We start from the raw sequence: 12,064 nt of genomic DNA on the forward strand, positions 1-12,064 counted from the left end.
ATGACACACTGGACTTAATAGATGGACTTAATAGATATATTCAGAACATTTCATCCTAAAGCAGCAGAATATACATTCTTCTCCAGTGCACATGGAACATTCTACAGAATAGACCATATCTTGGGACACAAATAAGCTCTAAGTAAGTACAAAAAGATTGAGATTGTACCATGCATATTTTCAGACCACAATGCTATGAAACTCGAAATCAACCACAAGAAAAAATTTGGAAAGGTAACAAATACTTGGAGACTGAAGAACATCCTAGTAAAGAATGAATGGGCTAACCAAGAAGTTAAAGAAGAAATTTAAAAAGTATATGGAAGTCAATGAAAATGATAGCACCACAACCCAAAACCTCTGGGATGCAGCAAAGGCAGTCATCAGAGGAAAGTATATAGCAATCCAGGCCTTCCTAAAGAAGGAAGAAAGATCTCAGATACACAACCTAACCTTATGCCTTAATGAGCTGGAAAAAGAACAGCAAATAAAACCCCAAACCAGCAGAAGACCGGAAATAAAGATTAGAGCAGAAATTGATGCTATCAAAACCAAAAAAACAGTAGAACAGATCAATGAAACCAGAAGCTGGTTCATTGAAAGAATTAATAAAATTGACAAACCATTAGCCAGTTTGATCAAAAAGAAAAAGGACCCAAATAAATAAAATCAATAATGAAAGAAGAGAGATCACAACCAACACAGCAGAAATAAAAACAATAATAAGAGACTATTATGAGCAATTATACTCCAATAAAACGGGCAATCTGGAAGAAATGGACAAATTCCTAGAAACATATACACTATCAAAACAGAAACAGGAATAAATAGAAAATCTGAGCAGACCCATAACCAGTAAAGAAATCGAATTAGTAATCAAAAATCTCCCAAAAAAACAAGAGTCTGGGTCAGATTGCTTTCCAGGGGAATTCTACCAAACATTTAAGGAAGAGTTAACACCTACTTTCTTGAAGGTGTTCCGAAAAATAGAAATGGAAGGAAAACTTCCAAACTCTTTCTATGAAGCCAGCATTACCTTGATTCCAAAACCAGACAGAGACCCCACTAAAAAGGAGAACTATAGACCAATTTCCCTGATGAACATGGATGCAAAAATCCTAAAGAAGATACTAGCCAACCAGATCCAACAATACATTAAAAAAAATATTCACGGGGCACCTGGGTGGCTGAGTCAGTTAAGCATCCAACTTCGGCTCAGGTCATGATTTCACGGTCCATGAATTCGAGCCTGCGTCGGGCTCTGTGTTGACAGCTCAGAGCCTGGAGCCTGCTTCAGATTCTGTGTCTCCCTCTCTCTCTGGCCCTCCCCCGTTCATGCTCTGTCTCTCTCTGTCTCAAAAATAAATAAACATTAAAAAAAATTAAAAAAAATATTCACCACAACCAAGTGGGATTTATACCTGGGATGCAGGGCTGGTTCAATATCCACAAAACAATCAATGTGAATCATCACATCAATAAAAGAAAGGGCAAAAACCATATGATCCTCTCAATAGATGCACAAAAAGCATTTGACAAAATACAGCATTCTTTCTTGATAAAAACCCTCAGAAAAGTAGAGATAGAAAGATCATACCCCAAGATCAAAAAAGCCATATATGAATGACCCAACACTAATATCATCCTCAGTGGGGAAAAACTGACAACCTTCCCCTATTGGCTCTGCAATCAGACAACACATGGAAATAAAAGGATCCAAACAGGCCAGGAGGAGGTGAAACTTTCACTCTTCGCAGATGACATGATACTCTAATGTAAAACCCAAAAGATTACATGCAGATGACATGATACTCTATATGTAAAACCCAAAAGAACTGATCCATGAATTCAGCAAAGTTTCAGGATATAAAATCAATGCACAGAAATCAGTTTCATTCCTATATACCAACATTGAAGCAACAGAAAGAGAAATCAAGGAATCAATCCCATTTAAAATTGTGCCAAAAACCATCAAATACCTAGGAATAAATCTAACCAAAGTGGTGAAAAATCTATACACTGAAAACAATAGAGAGCTTATGAAAGAAATTGAAGAAGACACAAAGAAATGGAAAAAGATTCCATGCTCCTGGATAGGAAGAACAAATATTGTTAAAATGTCGATACTACCCAAAGCAGTCTACATATTCAGTGCAATCCCTATCAAAATAACACCAGCATTCTTCACAGAGCTAGAACAAACAATCCTAAAATTTGTATGGAACCAGGAAAGACCCCAAATAGCCAAAGCAATCTTGAAAAAGAAAACGAAAGCAGGAGGCGTCACAATGCCAGACTTCAAGATATACTACAAAGCTGTAATCATCAAGACAGTATGGTACTGGCACAAGAACAGACACTCAGGTCAATGGAACAGAATAGAGAACCCAGAAATGGACCCACAAACGTATGGCCAACTAATCTTTGACAAAGCAGGGAAGAATATCCAATGGAATAAAGACAGTCTCTTCAGCAAGTGGTGCTGGGAAAACGGGACAGCAACATGCAGAAGAATGAACCTGGACCACTTTCTTACACCATACACAAAAATAAACTCAAAATGGATGAAATACCTCAATGTAAGACAGGAAGCCATCAAAATCCTCAAGGAGACAGCAGGCAAAAACCTCTTTGATCTTTCCCACAGCAACTTCTTACTCAACACGTCTCTGGAGGCAAAGGAAACAAAAGCAAAAATGAACTATGGGACCTTATCAAAATAAAAATCTTTTGCACAGCAAAGGAAACAATCAGCAAAACTAAAAGGCAACTGACAGAATGGTGGAAGATATTTGCAAATGACATATCAGATAAAGGGTTAGTATCCAAAACCTACAAAGAACTTATCAAACTCAACACCCAAAAAAACAAATAATCCAGTGAAGAAACAGGCAAAAGACATGAATAGACACTTCTCCAAGGAAGACATCCAGATGGCCAACTGACACATGAAAAAAATGCTCAACATCACTCATCATCATGGAAATACAAATCAAAACCACAATGAGATACCACCTCATACCTGTCAGAATGGCTAACATTAACAACTCATGCAACAACAGATGCTGGCAGGGATGCAGAGAAAGAGGATCTCTTTTGCACTGCTGGTGGGAATGCAAGCTGGTGCAGCCACTCTGGAAAACACTATGGAGGTTCCTCAAAAAACTAAATATAGAATTACCCTAAGACCCAGCAATTGCACTACTAGGCATTTATCCATGGGATACAGGTATGCTGTTTCAAAGGGACACATGCACCCCCATGTGTATAGCAGCACTATCAACAATAGCCAAAGTATGGAAAGAGCCCAAATGTCCATCGATGGATGAATGGATAAAGAAGATTGGTATATATATATATACAATGGAGTATTACTCAGCAATCAAAAAGAATGAAATCTTGCCATGTGCAACTACGTGGATGGACCTGGAGGGTATTTTGCTAAGTGAAATTAGTCAGAGAAAGACAAAAATCATATGACATCACTCATATGAGGACTTTAAGAAACAAAACAGATGAACATAAGGGAAGGGAACCAAAAATAATATAAAAACAGGGAGGGGGACAAAACAGAAGAGACTCATAAATATGGAGAACAAACTGAGGGTTGCTAGAGGGATTGCAGAAGGGGGGATGGGCTAAATGGGTAAGGGGCATTAAGGAATCTATTCCTGAAATCATTGTTTCACTATATGCTAACTAATTTGGATGTAAATTTTAAAAACTAAAAAATAAAATTAAAAAAAAAAGAAAAAAATTAATAAACTTAAAATACCTGCCTATGACAACTGGACTTGTCACTTTCTTTTTTTTTAAGTTTATTTATTTATTTTGAGAGAGAGAGAGAGAGAGCAGAGGAGGGCCAGAAAGAGAGAGAGTGAGTGAGAGAGAGAGAGAGAGAGAGAGAGAAGAAGCCCAAGTGTGGGTCTCGAATCCATGAACCATGAGATCATGACCCGAGCTGAAATCAGGAGTCAGACATTCAAGCAGACACTCTGGAGGAGTTGTGGGAGGGGGGATTGGCTAAATAGGTAAGGGGCATTAAAGAATCTACTCCTGAAATCATTGTTTCACTATATGCTAACTAATTTGGATGTAAATTTTTAAAAATAAAAAATTAAATAAAAAAATAGTATTAATATTAATAGTACTACTAAGAATAATACCATCCTAACAAACATCATTGATGGTATTTTACTTTGGGAATCTACTATAATTAAAATTTTAAATAAATTAATTTCTTTTAGGCTAACATTTCTTAAAATAAAATGTTCTTATGCCTGAAAAAAAAAGAAAAAGAATTTTCTCCAAGCTCAGGAAGGCAATTTAAATATTTCTTCCTCTTATGGATTTATGCACTTTTATAAGCCATAGCTTTAAATTGATTCAGGAGAACGACTTTCAAAACTTTTGAAAAGTTCAAGAATAATCCCTTAACGACTTAATTATATTACATCCATACTGTATTACAAATAGCCAGTCAGGAATCTTGAGGATGTGTCTTATACCATTCTCTATAATCATATACTGTTGAAATCCTTAATCCAAATATATTCCAGTTGCTGGTCCATACCTTTGTTCATCCTACCATGTCTTATTGATAATATACTAGAAAGACCTCACTTAGCTACATTATCTCTTAGTTATTAATAGCAAGAGTAAAAACTTACAAATTTCTAGGCACTGTTATAAGAATTTATATATATTAAGTTAATTTGTTAAATTAATGAGTGAAGAGAAAACGTGTTTCATTGTACAAAATAATCTAAAAATTATTAAGTTGAAAATCAGAATTTACTGGTGCTTATGCATGGCATTTTGAAATTCACAAGAAATTCAGAAAATTTGCAACCATACAGTGAAAACCTAGAAGCCATCAAGCTATTCAGTTTTCTTATTGTAAGTCTACCACCTAATTTGTAACTGAATCCCACTCCATACTGTAAGCATCTCCAAAGAATTTGCCTAAATAGATATATACCTATCCCCCACACTAATTGGCATAAAATCACCACCTATCTGATTTTTTTAATGTTTATTTATTTTTGAGAGAGATAGAGACAGAATGCGAGTAGGTTAGGGGCAGAGAGAGAGAGGGAGACACAGAATCTGAAGCAGGCTCCAGGCTCTGAGCTGTCAGCACAAAGCCCGACATGGGGCTTGAACTCACGAACTGTGAGATCATGACCTGAGCTGAAGTCGGACACCAACCGACTGCGCCACCCAGGCGCCCCAGCCATCTTCTACTTTTGAAGGGGGTGCTCTCCTTTCCTTGAAATGCTTCACCCAAACAATGAATACAATTTGTTCACCACAAAACCACTATCCCAGGTAAAAAAGACTTTGACTACAAGTATAATGACAGAGGGGAAAAATAACAGAAATGAACAGTAAACAAGTTAAAACTGAGTACCCAACATCAATGTTTCTGAAGCTCATTGGGCTGACCACAAGGAATTGCTTCCTGGACATACCTTCTTAGGTACTGGTCTGCCACCACGTGACTAAGCTTCCTTCCCAAGAGCACAGCTCTTTACCCAGTCTTTCCTTTCTTACACTGAAATTGTGGCAGAGGTAGCGTCCCTCCCTAAGGAATTTGGTGGAGGCATCCTCAGAACAAGGGAAAGTAGCATGATGCAATCAACTCCTGTACTGTGTATGCACAGCTCTGTCACGAGTTTGTAACTTGGACTGTGTCTGATCAGACTATATGTGTCACCATATATGGGAGACAAAGAAGTAGAAATTGCATAAAAAGCTATACTCCACTGCACTTGGGGCTCAGTTTTTCATTTCGAACCCACTGAGCCCAAGCTGGCACAATGAATAAAGTTGCTTCCTGGAAAAAGGAAGCCTCGGTGTCCCGTCTCTCTATGCGACAATCCTGCTGTATCTCTTGGGGGCTCCCGTCTGGGATTTGGAGATGGTGCGTTCCCACCTCCTTTGTCACCAGGGTGCGAACCTCTGAGCACGGGGAGAAGCAACCTCGCCTGGCACCAGTGCACTGCCTGATCCATAGGAGACTAGCCCCTCCCAGTGTGATGGGGCAAGGGTCTGGAAGCACTCTGGAACTTAGTAAGGCCCAGGAAGAGCTTAGGGAGCACCACCCCACAAACTGGTAAGAACACAGGTTCATTTTGGTAGACCTGCCCCTAAGAGGCAGAAGAGGAACCTGATCACTTCCCAGAGTTGCCCTGAGTATTTCTATAAGAAGTAAGTAACAAAAGGGGCACCTGGGTGGCTCAGTCGGTTAAGCGGCCGACTTCTGCTCAGGTCATGATTTCGCGGTCTGTGAGTTAGAGCCCCACATCGGGCTTTGTGCTGACGGCTCAGAGCCTAGAGCCTGTTTCAGATTCTGTGTCTCCCTCTCTCTGACCCTCCCCTGTTTATGCTCTGTCTCTCTCTGTCTCAAAAATAAATAAACGTTAAAAAAAATTTAAAAAAAAAAAAGAAGTAAGGAACGAAACCTTAAGGATCTGGGCATTGGGTGGCAGGTTGGAGTCACTATGTGACCATGTGTGAATGAAATGGACAGCAGAAAGGCTCCGACCTGACCAAGGGGTCAAAGCCAGTGCTGAGTCCCGATCAGTGGTTCCATGGCGACCTCATATGGCTTAAGGTGGCATCAGACTTCCTCAGGAGTCTGATTTGGGTCAGGGCTTAATACTGAACCTACCAATGCTAAGAGGCGCCTGAAGTATCTCCTGGAAGATGGAGAGTCTTGGCCTCCTGAAGGAGGTGTTCAGTACAGTACTGTCTTAAAGTTAGATCTATATTATAAAAGAAAAGCTCCTTATGTAAGAGTTGTAAGGTGTCAAACTCCTGGCCCCTTTAAGGGACCGAGAAAGGCAAGAACTTGCAGACTTGCCCTCTGATGCCTCTTCTCAAGAAAAGCCACCTGTTAGACCCTCAAGCCCTCCTTATCCAGGACTGTGAGGGATGAAAAATCTTCCCCCTAAAAGGAAGGCACATTCAATGTATCTATTGACTAAAATGCCTCATGGTGAGTTTGGCCCCAAGAAGGTTCCATTTTCCTTGCAAGATTCGAAGCAAATAAAAAGGACCTGGGCAAATTTTCAGAAAACCCTGATCAATATGTAGAAGTATTCCAAAACCTAACCCAGGTTGCTGAAAAAAAAAAAAAGGATATTTAAATCTGTTTAAAAAAACATGATTTATGCATAATAGATTCATAAGTTTGCGATCTAAAAAAAATTCTGATGTAACAGATAAGTTCACAATTGGTTACTACTTAGTTTTCACTGGAGACTAAGGTTTCTAAGAGTTAAAATTCTGCTAAATGTAATTAGACTGATAAAAAGAAAAAAAGTAACTCTATATGTAGAAAAGTAGGAGATACGTAAAAAAGATACAAGGAATGGGAATACATTTTTGTTGAAAGAAAAAGAAAGTAATTTTGTCCTAAATGAGACTAGTTGTTTGGAGTAAAAAGGGGGTTAGGTTCAAAATCTGAAAGCAAAGAAAAGGTGTAGAAAGTTTGTGAAGGGAAATCTTTGGAAAGAAATTTTATATGTGGTCAGAATGGACTAAGTTTAAAATAAATGGATTTTAAAAGTACACTGGTATATAGAGTGGGAGAGAGCCAAAGCATAAGAGACTCTTAAAAACTGAGAACAAACTGAGGGTTGATGGGGGTGGGTGGGAGGGGAGGGTGGGTGATGGGTATTGAGGAGGGCACCTTTTGGGATGAGCACTGGGTGTTCTATGGAAACCAATTTGACAATAAATTTCATATATTAAAAAAAAAAAGTACACTGGTATCAGATTAAAATTCTTCCTTACTCTCTATTAAAAAGGCAAAGTTTACTTGGATTATTGGTATGCTTTTGATTAAAAAAAAAAAAGAGGTAAACAAAGGTTTTTACCCCTTTTGTCGGCCCAAAAAGATGGAAAAAAATATGATTTTAACCAAAAGGGCAGGACAGCAGGACAGCATACCCTTTTGAATTGTTTTACTCAAGCCTTGGTTGAAATTGCTCCTCCTCTGATCCAAAGGCTGGGGAGATGGTGACAATGTCCTTGATGCCAGTCTCCAAATGTTCCACGTTTGTGTTGTTTCTATTTAGCAAAGGAATGGATGCCTGTGCCATGTAAGGGATATATGACTATAATATATAAAGGGCTTTTACTGGAATACATAGGAGCCATTTTGCTAAGCTTAGCCCAATGTATACCAATTCATAACAACCTAGATACTCTAAAATGGGCATCCACATGGCTGCAACATATTTATGTGGGCACTGCTGAAAAAGGCAAGGGAATAGACCTTGACTTTGGCCCTTTTAGCCCGCTTGATGACCAATTCTATCCTCACACACACACACACAAAATTGGTTTTCACCAGCCTTTTAACATATATTTGTAAAAGAGGATTACTTATGTGCCAAAATAAAATTAGTGCACCTTCCTACAATCAGGGAAATCCTGCTTGGTCACAGTCAATACCCCCAAAGTCCCACAAGCAGAAAATTGAGGGATAGAAGAAATCAAGGAAAACAAGGTCAGCTCTCGGAGACAGGGTCAAGCCTGGATAATAGTGACTGCTCCCAGCATCTCACAAAACTGATAAAGCTTTTGGCTGCCAGTCTCATAGCCAGCCAAAATGTAGGGCCAGAAGATGAGGCTTCTCCTGGCCAGGTATGGAAAATTAAGTGATGCCTCTTCTTCCTTTTTCCTATAGATGGACAATTCCCTAACCAAGGCCAATGTCTACTTTGGGAGGCATTCTGAATAATTGGGATGATTTTTGATCCATAAACTCTGAAGAAAAAAGAAAGGCAACTCATTAATTATTATGGGGCCAGAGGTTCTTTAGGGCACTTCTAGTTTTCTACTGGGGCCCAGGTAATTCCATCCCAAGATCCTAATTGGGATTATGACCATCCCATTAAGAAATGGTATTGTAACCACTTCCGAGTTCGTGCTTTAGAGAAATAAAGGAGATCTAAATTGGAGTCCTTAAATTATGCTAAATTAGCCACTATTTTACAAACATAGAATGAGAGCCCAATGGCCTTCCTGGAGAAGTTGAGAGAGGCTCTTAAATATATGGCTATCTTCACTGACACCCCTAAGGCTGAGACAATTTTAAAGGACAAATTTGTCACTCAGTTGGCCCCAGATATTCAGAGAAAGCTGTAAAAATTGGCTGTTGTCCTAGAAGGGACCCTGGAGGAGCTCTTACAAGCTGCCAGTCGAGTATATTACAACTGAGATCAAAATTAAAAAAAAAAAAAAAAAAACAGGAAAGGAGGCTTAAGAAAAATCTAAGGCCTTAGTTGTGGCCTTGCACACTATGTCAGACCAGACTTCCAGAGGTCCTGGCACCAAATGCCACTTATGTGGTCAGGCAGTGACCTGAGGGAAACAAGACTTCCCTCAGAAGGGACAATAGAAGTCAAAGCCCTGCAAGCCATGCCCCTTATGTGGAGACCATCACTGGAAGTCTGAATGCCCTCAGTGACCTCTATGTGTGAGGGCTCAGATAACCAATGTCCCTAGAATGGACTGATGGGACCTGGGGCACTTCAGTGTGGCTCCAACTGTCTATTGGAAGCCCGGAACTCAGGTAACTCTGGAAAACTCAGTAACTAAAAACCCGGTTCATCTCCTTCTTGATACTGGAATCACCTTCTGTCTTCCTTTCCACTCCAGGTCAACTACCCAAATGCAGCCTGACGATTAGAGGCATCTCTGAAAAACTTATGACTAAATTTTTCTCTCAGCCCCTGAACTGAATATGGGGAAAACTAATTTCTTCTCATTCTTTCTTGATAATACCAGAGAGCCTTGCTAGGAAGGGACAATTATAACTGAATTAGAGACTATAGTGCTACTAACTCCAGGACAATAAACAATTGTGTGAGTTTTGGAGAATTACTGGATATTGTAGGCTGTAGATACTGGGATTCAGGAAAATAGCTTGCCCACTATATCAATTATTAAAGGAGGCTCAATCCCACCTACTCTCCCAAGGAAAGGAACTGGGGTCTGACTCATGGACAGTCTCCAGCCCTTGGAATGGTTACAAACAGAAGAGGGGCAATTACTATTACCTAGCTCACAGAGCTAAAAGCACTGCATCAGGGGGAGAGGAGAGGGAAGATGGCGGCGTAGGAGGACGCTGGGCTCACCGCGCATCCTGCTAATCACTTAGATTCCACCTACACCTGCCTAAATAACCCACAAAACCACCAGAGGATTAGCAGAACGGAGTCGCCGGAGCCAAGCGCAGACGAGAGGCCCACGGAAGAGGGTAGGAAGGGCGGCGAGGCGGTGCGCGCTCCACGGACTGGCGGGAGGGAGCCGGGGCGGAGGGGCGGCTCGCCGGCCAAGCAGAGCCCCTGAGTCTGGCTTGCAAAAAGCGGAGGGGCCTGACGGACTGTGTTCCGACAGCAAGCGCGACTTAGCGTCTGGGAGGTCATAAGTTAACAGCTCTGCTCAGAAAGCGGGAAGGCTGGAGGACAAAGGGAAGGAGAGCTGCTGAGCCCCCGGACGACAGAGCTCAGTTCGGTGGGGAACAAAGGCGCTCGCCAGCGCCATCTCCCCCGCCCATCCCCCAGCCAAAATCCCAAAGAGAACCAGTTCCTGCCAGGGAACTTGCTCCCTCCGCGCAAACACCCAACTCTGCGCTTCTGCGGAGCCAAACCTCCGGCAGCGGATCTGACTCCCTCCTGCTGCCACAGGGCCCCTCCTGAAGTGGATCACCTAAGGAGAAGCAAGCTAAGACTGCCCCTCCTGCCCCTGTGCACCTTGCCTACCCACCCCAGCTAAGACGCCAGATCCCCAGCATCACAAGCCTGGCAGTCTGCAAGTAGCCCAGACAGGCCACCCCACCCCACAGTGAATCCCGCCCATAGGAGAGGGGAAGAGAAGGCACGCACCAGTCTGACTGTGGACACAGCGGTGGGCTGGGGGCAGACATCAGGTCTGACTGCGGCTCCGCCCACCAACTCCAGTTATACACCACAGCACAGGGGAAGTGCCCTGCAGGTCCTCACCACGCCAGGGACTATCCAAAATGACCAAGCGGAAGAATTCCCCTCAGAAGAATCTCCAGGAAATAACAACAGCTAATGAGCTGATCAAAAAGGATTTAAATAATATAACAGAAAGTGAATTTAGAATAATAGTCATAAAATTAATCGCTGGGCTTGAAAACAGTATAGCGGACAGCAGAGAATCTCTTGCTACAGAGATCAAGGGACTAAGGAACAGTCACGAGGAGCTGAAAAACGCTTTAAACGAAATGCATAACAAAATGGAAACCACCACAGCTCGGATTGAAGAGGCAGAGGAGAGAATAGGTGAACTAGAAGATAAAGTTATGGAAAAAGAGGAAGCTGAGAAAAAGAGAGATAAAAAAATCCAGGAGTACGAGGGGAAAATTAGAGAACTAAGTGATACACTAAAAAGAAATAATATACGCATTATTGGTATCCCAGAGGAGGAAGAGAGAGGGAAAGGTGCTGAAGGGGTACTTGAAGAAATAATAGCTGAGAACTTCCCTGAACTGGGGAAGGAAAAAGGCATTGAAATCCAAGAGGCACAGAGAACTCCCTTCAGACGTCACTTGAATCGATCTTCTGCACGACATATCATAGTGAAACTGGCAAAATACAAGGATAAAGAGAAAATTCTGAAAGCAGCAAGGGGTAAACGTGCCCTCACATATAAAGGGAGACCTATAAGACTCGTGACTGATCTCTCTTTTGAAACTTGGCAGGCCAGAAAGAATTGGCACGAGATTTTCAGTGTGCTAGACAGAAAAAATATGCAGCCGAGAATCCTTTATCCAGCAAGTCTGTCATTTAGAATCGAGGGAGAGATAAAGGTCTTCCCAAACAAACAAAAACTGAAGGAATTTGTCACCACTAAACCAGCCCTACAAGAGATCCTAAGGGGGACCCTGTGAGACAAAGTACCAGAGACATCACTACAAGCATAAAACATACAGACATCACAATGACTCTAAACCCATACCTTTCTATAATAACACTGAATGTAAATGGATTAAATGCGCCAACCAAAAGACTTAGGGTAT

At 41.2% G+C, this 12,064-nt stretch overlaps 1 long non-coding RNA gene across 1 annotated transcript in view; it reads right to left on the minus strand.

Moving 5' to 3' along the window:
* The window catches only part of LOC147574954 (uncharacterized), a 641,937-nt gene that overhangs the window by 500,337 nt on the left and 129,536 nt on the right, over positions 1-12,064 (minus strand). The window contains exon 5 of the long non-coding RNA XR_015242915.1: positions 2,574-2,669. This is a non-coding gene — a long non-coding RNA (uncharacterized LOC147574954). The remainder of the gene's footprint in view (positions 1-2,573; positions 2,670-12,064) is intronic.

Source organism: Puma concolor, chromosome D4, assembly GCF_028749965.1.
Source record: "Puma concolor isolate L17-30 chromosome D4, mPumCon1.1.hap2, whole genome shotgun sequence".
In the NCBI taxonomy this organism is placed as follows: Eukaryota; Metazoa; Chordata; class Mammalia; order Carnivora; family Felidae; genus Puma; species Puma concolor.